This window comes from Ranitomeya variabilis, chromosome 1 (assembly GCF_051348905.1).
Source record: "Ranitomeya variabilis isolate aRanVar5 chromosome 1, aRanVar5.hap1, whole genome shotgun sequence".
Lineage (NCBI taxonomy): Eukaryota > Metazoa > Chordata > Amphibia > Anura > Dendrobatidae > Ranitomeya > Ranitomeya variabilis.
The window spans coordinates 122,774,481-122,792,526 of NC_135232.1; the positions used below are offsets into that span (position 1 = coordinate 122,774,481).

Here is an 18,046-nt window from a genome sequence, read left to right on the forward strand (position 1 = left end):
GCAGCAGAGTGTTGGCCTCTGCAATACACAATGCAATGTGATGTATGGATAAAAGATCCTCTGGGATAAAATCTACACACTCTGTGGTCATCTCTGGAGCAGATGATTCCACATGTGCGGCTGATGGAGAAGGCTTAACTGCGCCTGAAAGGTCTGTTACCAGTGGTTCCAAGTCATGTTGTGTGTATCTCATGTTTGGAAATTCTTTTGCAAATTTTTTGCCAGACAATTCTATGGCAGTCTGCAGGCTCTGCAGACGTAAAATGAACCATGGACATCCCAGCTCGCATAGACTTGAAATTACAGCTCTCCATCAGCACGTGAAGCAACACCAACTGCTTATTTAGGAAAAGCAAGGCGGCCTGCAAGCAGAGCAAGCCTCAAGTTGTCCTCCTGCCCCTACTCCTCACACTTATCTGTCAGTCAGGCCACAACCTCACATAGATCCTGGTCAGTGCAATCATTTTCATCCACCACTGTTATGATCTGGTGGCCTAAGAGCAGCATGAGATGTACTCTGGAGAAGGTGGTACCTGTACTGACCGCAGACCCTGAACTTAACACCGCAACTAGAAGTAGCCGTGGAATGTACCTAGCGCTCCCTAGACATCTCGACACAGCCGGAGGACTAATTACCCCTAGAGATAGAAAAGGGAAAACTATCTTGCCTCAGGGAAAATCCCCAAAGGATAGACAGCCCCCCACAAATATTGACTGTGAGAGGAGAGGGAAAAAACATACACAGACTGAAATGAGAATTTAGCAAAGGAGGCCACCTCTAGCTAAATAGAAAGGACAGGACAGAGTACTATGCGGTCAGTATTAAAACACTAGAAAACATCCACCACAGAAAATACAAAATCTCCACAGCTAACTAAAGATATGGAGGGTATATCTGCATCTCCCGAGATACCAGCTTGGCTAAACAAATCCTTATACAGACCAAGCTGGACAAGACAAAAACATGGAAAAGAACTGAACAATAAGGCCACAGCATGTGGACAGCAAAAATCAAGGCCAGAACTTATCTTTGTTGAAATGAACTGCAAAGCAGAAGAGACCAGGCAGGGATGTGAATCCTCCAGGAACAATGGACAACTGGCACTGACTAAAGGGTGAAGCAAGACTAAATAGCCCAGTCAAAATTGCAAAAAGTGAACACACCTGATAAATGCTGCGATTCAGATACAGCAGCGCTACCACTTACAACCACCGGAGGGAGCCCAAGAGCAGAATTCACAACAGTACCCCCCCTTGAGGAGGGGTCACCGAACCCTCACCAGAGCCCCCAGGCCGATCTGGACGAGCCAAATGAAAGGCACGAACCAAATCATCAGCATGAACATCGGAGGCAACAACCCAAGAATTATCCTCCTGGACATAACCCTTCCATTTGACAAGATACTGAAGCTTCCGCCTCGAAAAACGAGAATCCAAAATCTTCTCAACCACATACTCCAACTCCCCATCAATCAACATCGGGGCAGGAGGATCAACAGAGGGAACAACGGGCACCACATATTTCCGCAACAAAGATCTATGAAAAACATTATGGATGGAAAAAGAGGCTGGAAGGGCCAAACGAAAAGACACTGGATTGATAATCTCAGAAATCCTATAAGGGCCAATAAACCGAGGCTTAAACTTAGGGGAAGAAACCTTCATAGGGACATGACGGGAAGACAACCAGACCAAATCCCCAACCCGAAGCCGGGAACCAACACACCGACGAAGGTTAGCAAAACGCTGAGCCCCCTCCTGAGACAACACCAAATTGTCAACAACATGAGCCCAAATTTGCTACAACCTGTCATCCACAGAGTCCACCCCAGGACAATCAGAAGGATCAACCTGCCCCAAAGAAAAACGAGGATGAAAACCAGAGTTACAAAAGAAGGGTGAAACCAAGGTAGCAGAACTAGCCCGATTATTAAGGGCAAACTCGGCCAATGGCAAGAAAGCCACCCAATCATCCTGATCAGCAGACACAAAGCATCTCAAATAAGTTTCCATAGTTCGTTCGGTTTGGCCATTTGTCTGAGGATGAAATGCGGAAGAAAAAGACAAATCAATGCCCAGCCTAGCACAAAAGGCCCACCAAAACATAGAAACAAACTGGGAACCTCTATCGGACACAATATTCTCCGGAATGCCATGCAAATGAACCACATGCTGAAAAAACAACGGAACCAAATCTGTTATGATCCGGTGGTAGGATCACAAAACTGACCTGACCTGTAAACCAGAATATTAGGACAAGTTCTGGGGATGTGGAAGCTATACTGACCGCAATCCTGATCCTATCCACACACACTAAAGGCAGCCGTGGAGCGTTACCTAAAAACCTAGACGCCTCTTCACAGCCTGAGAAACTGGCTACCCCAGAAAGCAAAGACCTCACTTGCCTCAGAGAAATAACCCAAAAGTTTTAGACAGCCCCCCACAAATAATAACGATGAGATAAGGGGAAAATACAAACGTAGAAATGAAACAGGTTTAGCAAATGAGGCCCGCTAACACTAGACAGACTGAAGATAGCTAGGAATCTGTGCGGTCAGTACAAAAACTATCAAAAACAAACCACGTAGAGAATACAAGAATCCCCACACTGACTCACGATGTGAGGGGCGCACTCTGCACCCCAGAACTAACCAGCAAGCGAAAAATCACATTAAAGTAAGCTGGACTGAACTCATCATATACTGAGAAACGTTTTCAAGGAAATAATGAGCAAAATGAAAAAGCAAGACTTAGCTTCTCCAGTAGGAGACAGGTCACAAGGAAGATCCAGGAGTGATCAGAATCAGGACTGAATACAACGACAGCAGGCAACAAGTGAAGGTCCAGGTGAGTTAAATAGGAACAGCAAAGCAGGAAATGAAGCAGCTGAACCCAGCCACAGACCAGCCATATCGCTAAAGGCCACCGGAGGGAGCCCAAGAACAAACTCACACAGTACCACTCATGACCACAGGAGGGAGCCCGAGAACGGAATTCACAACAGTACCCCCCCCTTGAGGAGGGGTCACCGAACCCTCACCAGAGCTCCCAGGCCGATCACGACGAGCTGAATGAAAGGCACGAACCAAATCGGCCGCATGGACATCGGAGGCGACAACCCAGGAATTATCCTCCTGACCATAGCCCTTCCATTTAACTAAGTACTGAAGCTTCCGTCTCGAAATACGAGAATCCAAGATCTTCTCCACCACATACTCCAACTCCCCCTCGACCAAGACCAGAGCAGGAGGATCAACAGAAGGGACCACAGGCACCACATATCTCCACAATAATGACCTATGGATCACATTATGAATGGCAAACGATGTTGGGAGGTCCAAACGAAATGACACAGGGTTGAGGATTTCCAAAATCTTATAAGGACCGATGAAACGAGGCTTGAACTTAGAAGAGGAAACCTTCATCGGGACATAACGAGAAGACAACCATACGAAATCCCCCACACGAAGTCGGGGACCCACACAGCGACGGCGGTTAGCAAAGCGCTGAGCCTTCTCTTGTGACAACGTCAAATTGTCCACCACGTGGTTCCAAATCTGCTGCAACCTATCCACCACAGAATCCACCCCAGGACAGTCAGAGGGCTCAACCTGACCCGAGGAAAAACGAGGATGAAAACCAGAATTGCAAAAGAAAGGTGAAACCAAAGTAGCAGAACTAGCCCGATTATTGAGGGCAAACTCAGCCAATGGCAAAAAATTTACCCAATCATCCTGATCAGCAGAAACAAAACATCTCAAATAAGTTTCCAAGGTCTGATTAGTTCGTTCGGTTTGGCCATTCGTCTGAGGATGGAAGGCCGACGAAAAAGACAATTCAATGCCCATCTTAGCACAAAAGGACCGCCAAAATCTGGACACAAACTGGGATCCTCTGTCAGACACAATGTTCTCCGAAATACCATGCAAACGAACCACATTCTGAAAAAAGAGTGGCACCAAATCGGAGGAGGAAGGCAGCTTAGGCAAGGGCACCAAATGGACCATTTTAGAAAAACGATCACAAACCACCCAGATGACAGACATCCTCTGAGAGACAGGAAGATCCGAAATAAAATCCATGGAAATATGCGTCCAAGGCCTCTTCGGGACAGGCAAAGGCAAAAGCAATCCACTGGCACGAGAACAGCAGGGCTTGGCCCGAGCACAAATCCCACAGGACTGCACAAAGGAACGCACATCCCGTGACAAGGAAGGCCACCAAAAGGACCTCGCCACCAAATCCCTGGTACCAAAAACCCCAGGATGACCCGCCAACACCGAAGAATGAACCTCGGAAATAACTCTACTGGTCCATCTGTCCGGGACAAACAGTCTCTCCGGTGGACAACGGTCAGGTCTATTGGCCTGAAACTCCTGCAACACCCGTCGCAGATCAGGAGCGATGGCAGACAAAATCACCCCCTCTTTGAGGACACCAGCCGGTTCAGAAACTTCCGGGGAGTCAGGTACAAAACTCCTAGAAAGGGCATCAGCCTTCACGTTTTTCGAACCCGGAAGATATGAAACCACGAAATCGAAACGAGAGAAAAACAGCAACCATCGAGCCTGTCTAGGATTTAACCGTTTGGCAGACTCGAGATAAGTCAAATTCTTGTGATCTGTCAAGACCACCACACGATGCTTGGCTCCCTCAAGCCAATGTCGCCACTCCTCAAATGCCCACTTCATTGCCAACAACTCTCGATTACCAACATCATAATTCCGCTCGGCAGGCGAAAACTTTCTTGAAAAGAAAGCACATGGTCTCATCACAGAGCCATCAGAGCTTCTCTGCGACAAGACAGCCCCTGCTCCAATCTCAGAAGTATCAACCTCGACCTGAAAGAGAAGAGAGACATCGGGCTGGCGCAAGACAGGAGCCAAAGAAAACCGACGTTTCAGCTCCTGAAAGGCCTCCACGGCCGCAGGAGACCAATTCGTCACATCAGAACCCTTCTTGGTCAAATCTGTCAAAGGCTTAACCACACTAGAAAAATTAGTGATGAAGCGACGGTAAAAATTAGCAAAACCCAAGAACTTCTCAAGACTCTTCACAGATGTAGGTTGAGTCCAGTCATGAATAGCCTGGACCTTGACTGGATCCATCTCAATAGTAGAAGGAGAAAAAATAAAGCCCAAAAAGGAAACCTTCTGGACTCCGAAGAGACATTTAGAGCCCTTCACAAACAAGGCATTGGCACGCAGGACCTGAAATACCAGCCTGACCTGCTTCACATGAGATTCCCAATCATCAGAAAAGACCAAAATATCGTCCAGGTACACAATCATAAATCTATCCAGATACTCTCGGAAGATGTAGTGCATGAATGACTGAAACACAGAGGGGGCATTAGAAAGCCCAAAAGGCATCACCAAGTACTCAAAATGGCCTTCGGGCGTATTAAATGCGGTTTTCCATTCATCGCCCTGCTTTATGCACACAAGATTATACGCTCCTCGAAGATCTATCTTGGTGAACCAACTGGCCCCCCTAATCCGGGCAAACAGATCGGACAACAGTGGCAAGGGGTACTGAAATTTGACCGTGATTTTATTTAGAAGGCGATAATCTATACAGGGTCTCAGAGAACCATCCTTCTTGGCCACAAAAAAGAACCCCGCACCCAAAGGGGACGAGGACGGGCGAATATGCCCCTTCTCCAAAGACTCCTTTATATAACTCCGCATAGCGGCATATTCTGGTACAGATAAATTAAAAAGTCGTCCCTTAGGGAACTTACTACCAGGAATCAAATTTATAGCACAATCACAATCCCTATGAGGAGGTAGGGCACTGGATTTGGGCTCATAAAATACATCCTGGTAGTCCGACAAAAATTCAGGGACTTCAGAAGGAGTAGATGAAGCAATTGACACCAAAGGAGCATCGCCATGAATCCCCTGGCAACCCCAACTTGACACAGACATTGCTTTCCAATCCAGGACTGGATTATGAGCCTGCAGCCATGGCAGACCCAACACGACAACATCATGCAAATTATGTAGCACAAGAAAGCGAATCACCTCCTGATGTGCAGGAGCCATGCACATAGTCACTTGAGTCCAGTACTGAGGCTTATTCTTGGCCAATGGCGTAGCATCAATTCCCTTTAGTGGGATAGGGAATTGTAAAGGCTCAAAGACAAAACCAGGGCAGCACCTGAATCCACAAAAGCCATAACTGAGTAGGATGACAGAGAGCAAATCAAAGTAACAGACAAAATGAATTTAGGTTGTACAGTACCAATGGTGACAGACCTGGCGAACCTTTTTGTGCGCTTAGAACACTCTGAGATAACATGAGCAGAATCACTACAGTAAAAGCACAACCCATTCTGACGTCTGTGATTTTGCCGTTCAATTCTGGTCAGAATCCTGTCACATTGCATAGGCTCAGGCTTCTGCTCAGAAAATACCGCCAGATGGTGCACAGGTTTGCGCTCCTGCAAACGCCGATCAATCTGAATGGCCAAAGACATTGACTCATTCAGACCCGCAGGCGTGGGGAACCCCACCATAACATCCTTAAGGGCTTCAGAAAGACCCTTTCTGAAAATCGCTGCCAGGGCGCACTCATTCCATTGAGTGAGCACAGACCACTTCCTAAACTTCTGACAGTAAACCTCTGCTTCATCCTGACCCTGAGAGAGAGCCAGCAAAATCTTTTCTGCCTGGTCTACTAAATTAGGTTCCTCATAAAGCAATCCAAGCGCCAGAAAAATGCATCCACATTTAGCAATGCAGGATCTCCTGGCGCCAGAGAGAATGCCCAATCTTGAGGGTCACCACGTAACAAAGAAATAACAATTTTAACTTGCTGAACAGAGTCACCAGAGGAGCGAGGTCTCAGAGAAAGAAATAACTTGCAATTATTCTTAATGTTCAAAAACCTAGATCTATCTCCGGAGAACAGCTCAGGAATTGGTATTTTAGGCTCTGACATAGGACTGCTGACTACATAATCCTGAATGCCCTGTACCCTTGCAGTGAGATGATCCACACTAGAAGACAGACTCTGAATGTCCATATCTGCAGCTGAATTCAGAACCACCCAGAGATTAAGGGGAGGAGAGAGGCTAAACACAGTGCAGAGGAAAAAAAAAATGACCTCAGGACTTCTCTTCTCCCTCTTCTGCTGCATTAACACTTTGTGGCCTGCTGTACTGTTATGATCCGGTGGTAGGATCACAAAACTGACCTGACCTATAAACCAGAATATTAGGACAAGTTCTGGGGATGTGGAAGCTATACTGACCGCAATCCTGATACTATCCACACACACTAAAGGCAGCCGTGGAGCGTTACCTAAAAACCTAGATGCCTCTTCACAGCCTGAGAAACTGGCTACCCCTAGAGAGAAAGCAAAGACCTTACTTGCCTCAGAGAAATAACCCAAAAGTTTTAGACAGCCCCCCACAAATAATAACGGTGAGATAAGGGGAAAATACAAACGTAGAAATGAAACAGGTTTAGCAAATGAGGCCCGCTAACACTAGACAGACTGAAGATAGCTAGGAATCTGTGCGGTCAGTACAAAAACAAACCACGCAGAGAATACAAGAACCCACACACCGACTCACGATGTGAGGGGCGCACTCTGCACCCCAGAACTAACCAGCAAGCGAAAAATCACATTAAAGCAAGCTGGACTAAACTCATCATATACTGAGAAACATTTTCAAGGAAATAATGAGCAAAATGAACAAGCAAGACTTAGCTTCTCCAGTAGGAGACAGGTCACAAGGAAGATCCAGGAGTGATCAGAATCAGGACTGAATACAACGACAGCAGGCAACAAGTGAAGGTCCAGGTGAGTTAAATAGGAACAGCAAAGCAGGAAATGAAGCAGCTGAACCCAGCCACAGACCAGCCATATCGCTAAAGGCCATCGGAGGGAGCCCAAGAACAAACTCACACAGTACCACTCATGACCACAGGAGGGAGCCCGAGAACGGAATTCACAACACAAATCAGAAGAGGAAGGCAACTTAGGCAAAGGTACCAAATGAACCATCTTAGAAAACCGGTCACAAACCACCCAGATAACTGACATCCTCTGGGAAACAGGAAGATCCGAAATAAAATCCATAGAAATATGTGTCCAAGGCCTCTCAGGGACCGGCAAAGGCAAAAGCAACCCACTAGCGCGTGAACAGCAAGGCTCGGCCCGCGCACAAGTCCCACAGGACTGCACAAAAGAATGCACATCCCGTGACAAAGAAGGCCACCAAAAGGACCTACCAACCAAATCTCTGGTACCAAAAATCCCAGGATGACCAGCTAACACAGAACAATGAACCTCCAAAATCACTTTACTAGTCCATCTGTCAGGAACAAACAATTTCCCCACTGGACAGCGGTCAGGTTTATCAGCCTGAAATTCCTGAAGAACCCATCGTAAATCAGGGGAGATGGCAAAAAGAATCACCCCTTCCTTCAGAATACCGACTGGCTCAAGGACCCCAGGAGAATCAGGCAAAAAGCTCCTAGAGAGGGCATCAGCCTTAACATTCTTAGAACCCGGAAGATACGAGACCACAAAATCAAAACGGGAGAAAAACAGGGACCATCGGGCCTGTCTAGGATTCAGCCATTTGGCAGACTTGAGATAAATCAGATTCTTATGATCGGTCAAGACCACAATACGGTGCTTGGCCCCCTCAAGCCAATGTCGCCACTCCTCAAATGCCAACTTCATAGCCAACAACTCACGATTGCCGACATCATAATTGCGTTCCGCAGGCGAAAACTTTCGAGAAAAGAAGGCACACGGTTTCATCAAGGAACCATCAGAATTCCTCTGAGACAAAACGGCCCCTGCCCCAATCTCAGAAGCGTCAACCTCAACCTGAAAAGGAAGAGAAACATCCAGCTGACGCAACATAGGGGCAGAAGTAAATCGGCGTTTAAGCTCCTGAAAGGCAGAAACAGCCGCAGAGGACCAATTCGTCACATCAGCGCCCTTCTTCGTCAAATCGGTCAGGGGTTTAACCACACTGGAGAAGTTGGCAATGAAACGGCGATAAAAATTAGCAAAGCCCAAAAATTTCTGAAGGCTCTTCATGGATGTGGGCTGGATCCAATCATGAATGGCCTGAACCTTAACCGGATCCATTTCTATAGATGAGGGAGAAAAAATGAAGCCCAAAAAAGAAATCTTCTGTACTTCAAAGAGGTACTTAGACCCCTTCACAAACAAGGCATTATCACGAAGGATCTGAAATACCATCCTGACTTGTTTCACATGAGACTCCCAATCATCTGAAAAAATCAAAATATCATCCAAATATACAATCATGAATTTATCAAGATAATTCCGAAATATATCATGCATGAAGGACTGAAACACAGATGGAGCATTAGAGAGTCCGAATGGCATCACAAGGTATTCAAAATGGCCTTCGGGCGTATTAAATGCAGTTTTCCATTCGTCACCCTGCTTAATACGAACAAGATTATATGCCCCTCGAAGGTCAATCTTAGTAAACCAACTAGCTCCCTTAATCCTAGCAAACAGTTCAGAGAGCAAAGGCAAAGGTATTGGAATTTGACCGTGATCTTATTCAAGAGGCGATAATCAATACAGGGTCTCAAGGAGCCATCTTTTTTGGCAACAAAAAAAAACCTGCTCCCAATGGTGAAGAAGATGGCCGAATATGCCCCTTCTCCAAGGACTCCTTAACATAGCTCTGCATGGTGGTATGTTCTGGCACAGACAGGTTGAAAAGTCGGCCCTTAGGGAACTTACAGCCTGTAATCAAGTCAATAGCACAATCACAGTCCCTATGCGGTGGAAGGGAACTGGACTTGGGCTCATTGAATACATCCTGGAAATCTGACAAAAACTCAAGAATTTCAGAAGAGGGGGAGGAGGCAATTGACATCAAAGGAACGTCACCATGAACCCCCTGAAAACCCCAACTAGTCACAGACATAGATTTCCAATCTAATACCGGATTATGCACCTGTAACCATGGGAAACCCAGCACAATAGCATCATGCAAATTATGCAACACCAGAAAACGACAATCTTCCTGATGGGCTGGCGCCATGCACATGGTCAGCTGTGTCCAAAACTGAGGTTTATTTTTAGCCAACGGTGTAGCATCAATGCCCCTCAAAGGAATAGGACTCTGCAAAGGCTGCAAGGGGAAACCACAATGTCTGGCAAATTCCAAGTTCATTAAGTTTAGAGCAGCTCCTGAATCCACAAATGCCATGACAGAAAATGACGATAATGAGCAGATCAGGGTCACAGACAACAGAAATTTAGGTTGTACAGTACTGATGGTAACAGAACTAGCGATTCTCTTGGTACGCTTAGGGCAATCAGAAATAACATGAGCAGAATCGCCGCAGTAAAAACACAACCTATTCTGACGTCTGAATCCTTGTCGTTCAGCTCTAGACACAATCCTATCACACTGCATAGGCTCAGGACTCCGCTCGGAAGACAATGCCATAGTGTGCACAACTCTGCGCTCGCGCAAGCACCGATCAATCTGAATGGCCAGAGACATAGAATCACTCAGACCAGCAGGCGTGGGGAACCCCACCATAACATCTTTAACGGATTCAGAAAGACCCTTTCTGAAGATTGCCACCAAGGCATCCTCATTCCATTTAGTCAGTACAGACCATTTTCTAAACTTCTGGCAATATGATTCTTCCGCTTCTTGACTCTGAGACAGGGCCAACAAGGTCTTCTCAGCATGATCCACTGAATTAGGTTCGTCATACAATAACCCAAGCGCCTGAAAAAAGGTGTCTACATTAAGCAACGCTGGATTCCCAGGTTCCAGGGCAAATGCCCAATCCTGGGGGTCACCACGCAGCAGAGATATAACAATTTTAACCTGCTGGATGGGATCACCAGAGGAACGGGGTTTCAGAGCAAAAAACAGTTTACAGTTATTTTTAAAGCTCAGAAATTTGGACCTATCCCCAAAAAACAAATCAGGAGTTGGAATTCTAGGCTCTAAAACCGGAGTCTGAACGATATAATCGGAAATACCCTGTACTCTAGCAGCAAGTTGATCCACACGAGAAGCCAATCCCTGAACATCCATACCAGCGCCGAACTCCTGAGCCACCCAGAGGTAAAGAGGGAAGAAAAAAAAACAAAACAACAGACTACAGAAAAAAAAATGGCTCAGCACTTTCCTTCCCTTCTTCTGAGATGCGGTTAACTCATTGTTGGCCAGTTGTACTGTTATGATCTGGTGGCCTAAGAGCAGCATGAGACGCACTCTGGAGAAGGTGGTACCTGTTGTGAGTTTGGTTTTTGGGCTCCCCCGGTGGTCACTGGTGGTACTTGACTTGTGTGCTTCACTTTCTCTGTTCACCTGTTTCCATCAGGGTATGGGTGTATCCTATTTAGCCTTGCTGCTCAGTTATTCTAGTGCCGGCCATCAATGTAACCAGAGCCTTTCTGTTGCATGTTCCTGCTTCTAGACTACTATCAGCTAAGTTGGACTCTTAGTCCTAAGTTTGTTTTGCATTTTTGTTCCAGTTCACAGTTATGTTATTTTTCTGTAGCTGGAAGCTCTTGTGGGCCGAAATTGCCACTCCGGTGTCATGAGTTGACACATGGGTCTTAAAGTAATTTCGGGATGGTATTTTAATAGGGTTTTCAGCTGACCGTGAAGTTCCCTATTGTATCTTCTTGCTATCTAGTAAGCGGACCTCGCTTTGCTGAACCTACCTTCATACTGCGTATGTCTTTTCCTCTGAACTCACCGTCAATATATGTGGGGGGCTTCTGTCTCCTTTTTGGGGGAATTTCCCTAGAGGTAAGCCAGGTCTGTCTTTTCCTCTATTAGGGTTAGTTAGCCCTCCGGCTGGCGCTAGGCGTCTAGGGATAAAACGTAGGTACGCCACCCGGCCACTGTTAGTTGTGTGGTAGGTTTAGCTCACGGTCAGCTCGAGATTCCATCACCCAAGAGCTGTTCTGTTATTTATGTTCTCTGACGTTCCCTTGCCATTGGGAACCATGACAGTATGGCTGGCCCAGTGTTAAAACCGTTGGCAGAAGAAAGGAGAGAAAAAGAAGTCTGCAGATTTTTTTTTTTTTTCCTCTGAGCTTGCTCTATAGTTGACTTAGTTGCATTTCTGCTCTAATTGCAGCCTTTGTCTCTCTCTCTCCTTCTAATCCTTGAATGGCTCTGATCTCACCTGATTAAAATGGATCCTCAGAGTTTGGCTACAGGTTTGAATAATCTTGCTACGAAGGTTCAAAATTTGCAGGATTTTGTTATTCATGCTCCTATATCTGAACCTAGAATTCCTATACCAGAATTTTTCTCCGGGGATAGATCTCGTTTCCTGAATTTCAAAAATAATTGTAAATTATTTCTTTCCCTGAGATCTCGCTCCGCTGGAGATCCCGCACAGCAGGTTAGGATAGTAATTTCCTTGCTGCGGGGTGACCCTCAAGACTGGGCATTTGCACTGGCACCCGGGGATCCTGCGTTGCTCAATGTGGATGCGTTTTTTCTGGCTTTGGGGTTGCTTTATGAGGAACCTAACTTAGAGATTCAGGCTGAAAAAGCCTTGATGGCCCTATCTCAAGGGCAAGATGAAGCTGAAATATACTGCCAAAAATTTCGTAAATGGTCTGTGCTTACTCAGTGGAATGAGTGCGCCCTGGCGGCGAATTTCAGAGAGGGTCTCTCTGATGCCATTAAAGATGTTATGGTGGGGTTCCCTGCACCTACAGGTCTGAATGAGTCCATGACAATGGCTATTCAGATTGATCGGCGTTTGCGGGAGCGCAAACCTGTGCACCATTTGGCGGTGTCTTCTGAGAAGGCTCCAGAAAATATGCAATGTGATAGAATTCTGTCCAGAAGCGAACGGCAGAATTTTAGGCGAAAAAATGGGTTGTGCTTCTATTGTGGTGATTCAACTCATGTTATATCAGCATGCTCTAAACGTACAAAAAAGGTTGATAAGTCTATTTCAATTGGCACTTTACAGTCTAAGTTTATTCTGTCTGTGACCTTGATTTGTTCATTATCGTCAATTACCGCGGAAGCCTATGTCGACTCTGGTGCCGCTTTGAGTCTAATGGATTGGTCCTTTGCCAGGCGCTGTGGGTTTGATCTAGAGCCTCTGGAAGTTCCTATACCTCTGAAGGGTATTGACTCTACACCATTGGCTAGTAATAAACCTCAATACTGGACACAAGTGACTATGCGTATGAATCCAGACCATCAGGAGATGATTCGCTTCCTTGTGTTGTACAATCTACATGACGTTTTGGTGCTCGGATTACCATGGTTACAATCTCATAACCCAGTCCTTGACTGGAAAGCAATGTCTGTGTTAAGCTGGGGATGTCAGGGGGCTCATGGGGACGTACCTTTGGTTTCCATTTCGTCATCTATTCCCTCTGAGATTCCGGAATTTTTATCTGATTATCGTGATGTTTTTGAGGAGCCTAAGCTTGGTTCACTACCTCCTCACAGAGATTGCGATTGTACCATAGATCTGATTCCGGGCAGTAAATTTCCAAAGGGTCGTTTATTTAATCTATCTGTACCTGAACATGCTGCTATGCGAGAATATATTAAGGAGTCCCTGGAAAAGAGACATATTCATCCTTCTTCATCTGCCTTAGGAGCCGTTTTTTTCTTTGTATCTAAAAAAGATGGCTCTTTGAGGCCGTGTATTGATTATCGACTCTTGAATAAAATTACAGTCAAATATCAGTATCCTCTGCCACTGCTGACTGATTTGTTTGCTCGAATAAAAGGGGCTAAGTGGTTCTCTAAGATTGATCTCCGTGGGGCGTATAATTTGGTGCGAATTAAGCAGGGGGATGAGTGGAAAACCGCATTTAATACGCCCGAGGGCCATTTTGAGTATTTGGTGATGCCTTTTGGTCTTTCAAATGCCCCTTCAGTCTTCCAGTCCTTTATGCATGACATTTTCCGCGATTATTTGGATAAATTTATGATTGTGTATCTGGATGATATTCTGATTTTTTCGGATGACTGGGACTCTCATGTCCAGCAGGTCAGGAGGGTTTTTCAGGTTTTGCGGTCTAATTCCTTGTGTGTGAAGGGTTCTAAGTGTATTTTTGGGGTTCAAAAGATCTCTTTTTTGGGGTACATTTTTTCCCCCTCTTCCATTGAGATGGATCCTGTCAAGGTTCGGGCTATTTGTGATTGGACGCAGCCTTCTTCTCTTAAGAGCCTTCAGAAATTTTTGGGCTTTGCTAATTTTTATCGTCGATTTATAACTGGTTTTTCTGATGTTGCTAAACCTTTGACTGATTTGACCAAAAAGGGTGCTGATGTTGCTGATTGGTCCCCTGCTGCTGTGGAGGCCTTTCGGGAGCTTAAGCGCCGCTTTTCTTCCGCCCCTGTGTTGCGTCAGCCTGATGTTACTCTTCCTTTTCAGGTTGAGGTCGATGCTTCCGAGATCGGAGCTGGGGCGGTCTTGTCGCAGAAAAGTTCCGACTGCTCCGTGATGAGACCTTGTGCGTTCTTTTCTCGAAAATTTTCGCCCGCCGAGCGAAATTATGATATTGGTAATCGGGAGCTTTTGGCTATGAAGTGGGCTTTTGAGGAGTGGCGTCATTGGCTTGAGGGGGCTAGACATCAGGTGGTGGTATTGACCGATCACAAGAATTTGATTTATCTTGAGTCTGCCAGGCGCCTGAATCCTAGACAGGCGCGCTGGTCGTTGTTTTTCTCTCGGTTTAAATTTGTGGTCTCATACTTACCAGGTTCTAAAAATGTGAAGGCGGATGCCCTTTCTAAGAGTTTTGAGCCTGATTCCCCTGGTGATTCTGAACCTACAGGTATCCTTAAGGATGGGGTGATATTATCTGCTGTTTCCCCAGACCTGCGACGGGCTTTGCAGGAGTTTCAGGCGGATAGACCTGATCGTTGCCCGCCTGGTAGACTGTTTGTTCCTGATGATTGGACCAGTAGAGTCATCTCGGAGGTTCATTCTTCTGTGTTGGCAGGTCATCCCAGGATCTTTGGTACCAGGGATTTGGTGGCTAGGTCCTTCTGGTGGCCTTCCCTGTCTCGAGATGTACGAGTTTTTGTGCAGTCTTGTGATGTTTGTGCTCGGGCCAAACCTTGTTGTTCTCGGGCTAGCGGATTGTTGTTGTCTTTGCCTATTCCGAAGAGGCCTTGGACTCACATCTCTATGGATTTTATTTCTGATCTCCCTGTTTCTCAGAAAATGTCTGTCATCTGGGTGGTGTGTGACCGTTTTTCTAAGATGGTTCATTTGGTGCCCTTGCCTAAGTTGCCTTCCTCATCCGAGTTGGTTCCTCTGTTTTTTCAAAATGTGGTTCACTTGCATGGTATTCCGGAGAAAATCGTTTCTGACAGGGGGACCCAGTTCGTGTCTAGATTTTGGCGGGCGTTCTGTGCTAGGATGGGCATTGATTTGTCTTTTTCGTCTGCGTTCCATCCTCAGACTAATGGCCAGACTGAGCGAACTAATCAGACCTTGGAGACTTATTTGAGGTGTTTTGTGTCTGCGGATCAGGATGACTGGGTTGCCTTTTTGCCGTTGGCGGAGTTTGCCCTCAATAATCGGGCTAGTTCTGCCACTTTGGTTTCTCCTTTCTTTTGCAATTCGGGGTTTCATCCTCGTTTTTCTTCCGGTCAGGTGGAGTCTTTGGATTGTCCTGGAGTGGATACTGTGGTGGATAGGTTGCATCGGATTTGGGGACAGGTGGTGGACAATTTGGAGTTGTCCCAGGAGAAGACTCGGCATTTTGCTAACCGCCGTCGTCGTGTTGGTCCTCGTCTTCGTGTTGGGGACTTGGTGTGGTTGTCTTCTCGTTTTGTCCCTATGAGGGTTTCTTCTCCTAAGTTTAAGCCTCGGTTCATCGGCCCATATAAGATTTTGGAGATTCTTAACCCCGTGTCCTTTCGATTGGACCTCCCAGCATCTTTTTCTATCCATAATGTCTTCCATCGGTCATTATTGCGCAGGTATGAGGTACCGGTTGTGCCTTCCGTCGAGCCTCCCGCTCCGGTGTTGGTTGAGGGTGAATTGGAGTACGTTGTGGAGAAGATCTTGGACTCCCTTGTTTCCAGACGGAAACTTCAGTATCTGGTCAAGTGGAAGGGCTACGGTCAAGAGGATAATTCTTGGGTGACAGCCTCTGATGTTCATGCCTCTGATTTCGTCCGTGCCTTTCATAGGGCTCGTCCTGATCGCCCTGGTGGTTCTTGTGAGGGTTCGGTGCCCCCTCCTTGAGGGGGGGGTACTGTTGTGAGTTTGGTTTTTGGGCTCCCCCGGTGGTCACTGGTGGCACTGGACTTGTGTGCTTCACTTTCTCTGTTCACCTGTTTCCATCAGGGTATGGGTGTATCCTATTTAGCCTTGCTGCTCAGTTATTCTAGTGCCGGCCATCAATGTAACCAGAGCCTTTCTGTTGCATGTTCCTGCTTCTAGACTACTATCAGCTAAGTTGGACTCTTAGTCCTAAGTTTGTTTTGCATTTTTGTTCCAGTTCACAGTTATGTTATTTTTCTGTAGCTGGAAGCTCTTGTGGGCCGAAATTGCCACTCCGGTGTCATGAGTTGACACATGAGTCTTAAAGTAATTTCGGGATGGTATTTTAATAGGGTTTTCAGCTGACCGTGAAGTTCCCTATTGTATCTTCTTGCTATCTAGTAAGCGGACCTCGCTTTGCTGAACCTACCTTCATACTGCGTATGTCTTTTCCTCTGAACTCACCGTCAATATATGTGGGGGGCTTCTGTCTCCTTTTTGGGGGAATTTCCCTAGAGGTAAGCCAGGTCTGTCTTTTCCTCTATTAGGGTTAGTTAGCCCTCCGGCTGGCGCTAGGCGTCTAGGGATAAAACGTAGGTACGCCACCCGGCCACTGTTAGTTGTGTGGTAGGTTTAGCTCACGGTCAGCTCGAGATTCCATCACCCAAGAGCTGTTCTGTTATTTATGTTCTCTGACGTTCCCTTGCCATTGGGAACCATGACAGGTACCTGTACTGACCGCAGACCCTGAACTTAACACCGCAACTAGAAGTAGCCGTGGAATGTACCTAGCGCTCCCTAGACATCTCGACACAGCCAGAGAACTAATTACCCCTAGAGATAGAAAAGAGAAAACTCTCTTGCCTCAGAGAAAATCCCCAAAGGATAGACTGCCCCCCACAAATATTGACTGTGAGAGGAGAGGGAAAAAACATACACAGACTGAAATGAGAATTTAGCAAAGGAGGCCACCTCTAGCTAAATAGAAAGGACAGGACAGAGTACTATGCGGTCAGTATTAAAACACTAGAAAATATCCACCACAGAAAATACAAAATCTCCACAGCTAACTAAAGATATGGAGGGTATATCTGCATCTCCCGAGATACCAGCTTGGCTAAACAAATCCTTATACAGACCAAGCTGGACAAGACAAAAACATGGAAAAGAACTGAACAATAAGGCCACAGTGTCATGATTCTCAATGGCGAGAGAACATAGCCCAGCATATATGAGAACTAGCTCTTGGAAGATGGAAACTATACTGACCATGAACTAAACCTGCCGCACAACTAGAAGTGGCCGGGTAGCATGCCTACGTTTTTTTATCCCTAGATGCCCAGCGCCAGCCGGAGAACTACCTAATCCTAGCAGAGGAAAAGACAGTCCTGGCTCACCTCTAGAGAAATTTTCCCAAAAGGCAGACAGAGGCCCCCACATATATTGGCGGTGATTTAAGATGAAATGACAAACGTAGTATGAAAATAGGTTTAGCAAAATCGAGGTCCGCTTACTAGATAGCATGAAGACAGAAAGGGCACTTTCATGGTCAGCAGAAAACCCTATCCAAACACCATCCAGAAATTACTTTAAGACTCTAGCATTAACTCATAACACCAGAGTGGCAATTTCCGCTCACAAGAGCTTTCCAGACACAGTAACGAAACAGCAGCTGTGAACAGGAACAAAATGCAAAAACACACAAGGACAAAAGTCCAACTTAGCTGGGAGTTGTCTAGTAGCAGGAAAATGCACAGAAAGGCTACTGATTACATTGTTGACCGGCATGAAAC

General features: G+C 46.2%; 1 protein-coding gene across 1 annotated transcript in view; it reads right to left on the reverse strand.

The window, feature by feature from the left end:
* Positions 1–18,046, reverse strand: part of HAPLN1 (hyaluronan and proteoglycan link protein 1) — a 256,807-nt gene that overhangs the window by 222,741 nt on the left and 16,020 nt on the right. The gene's annotated exons all lie outside the window — the stretch shown is intronic.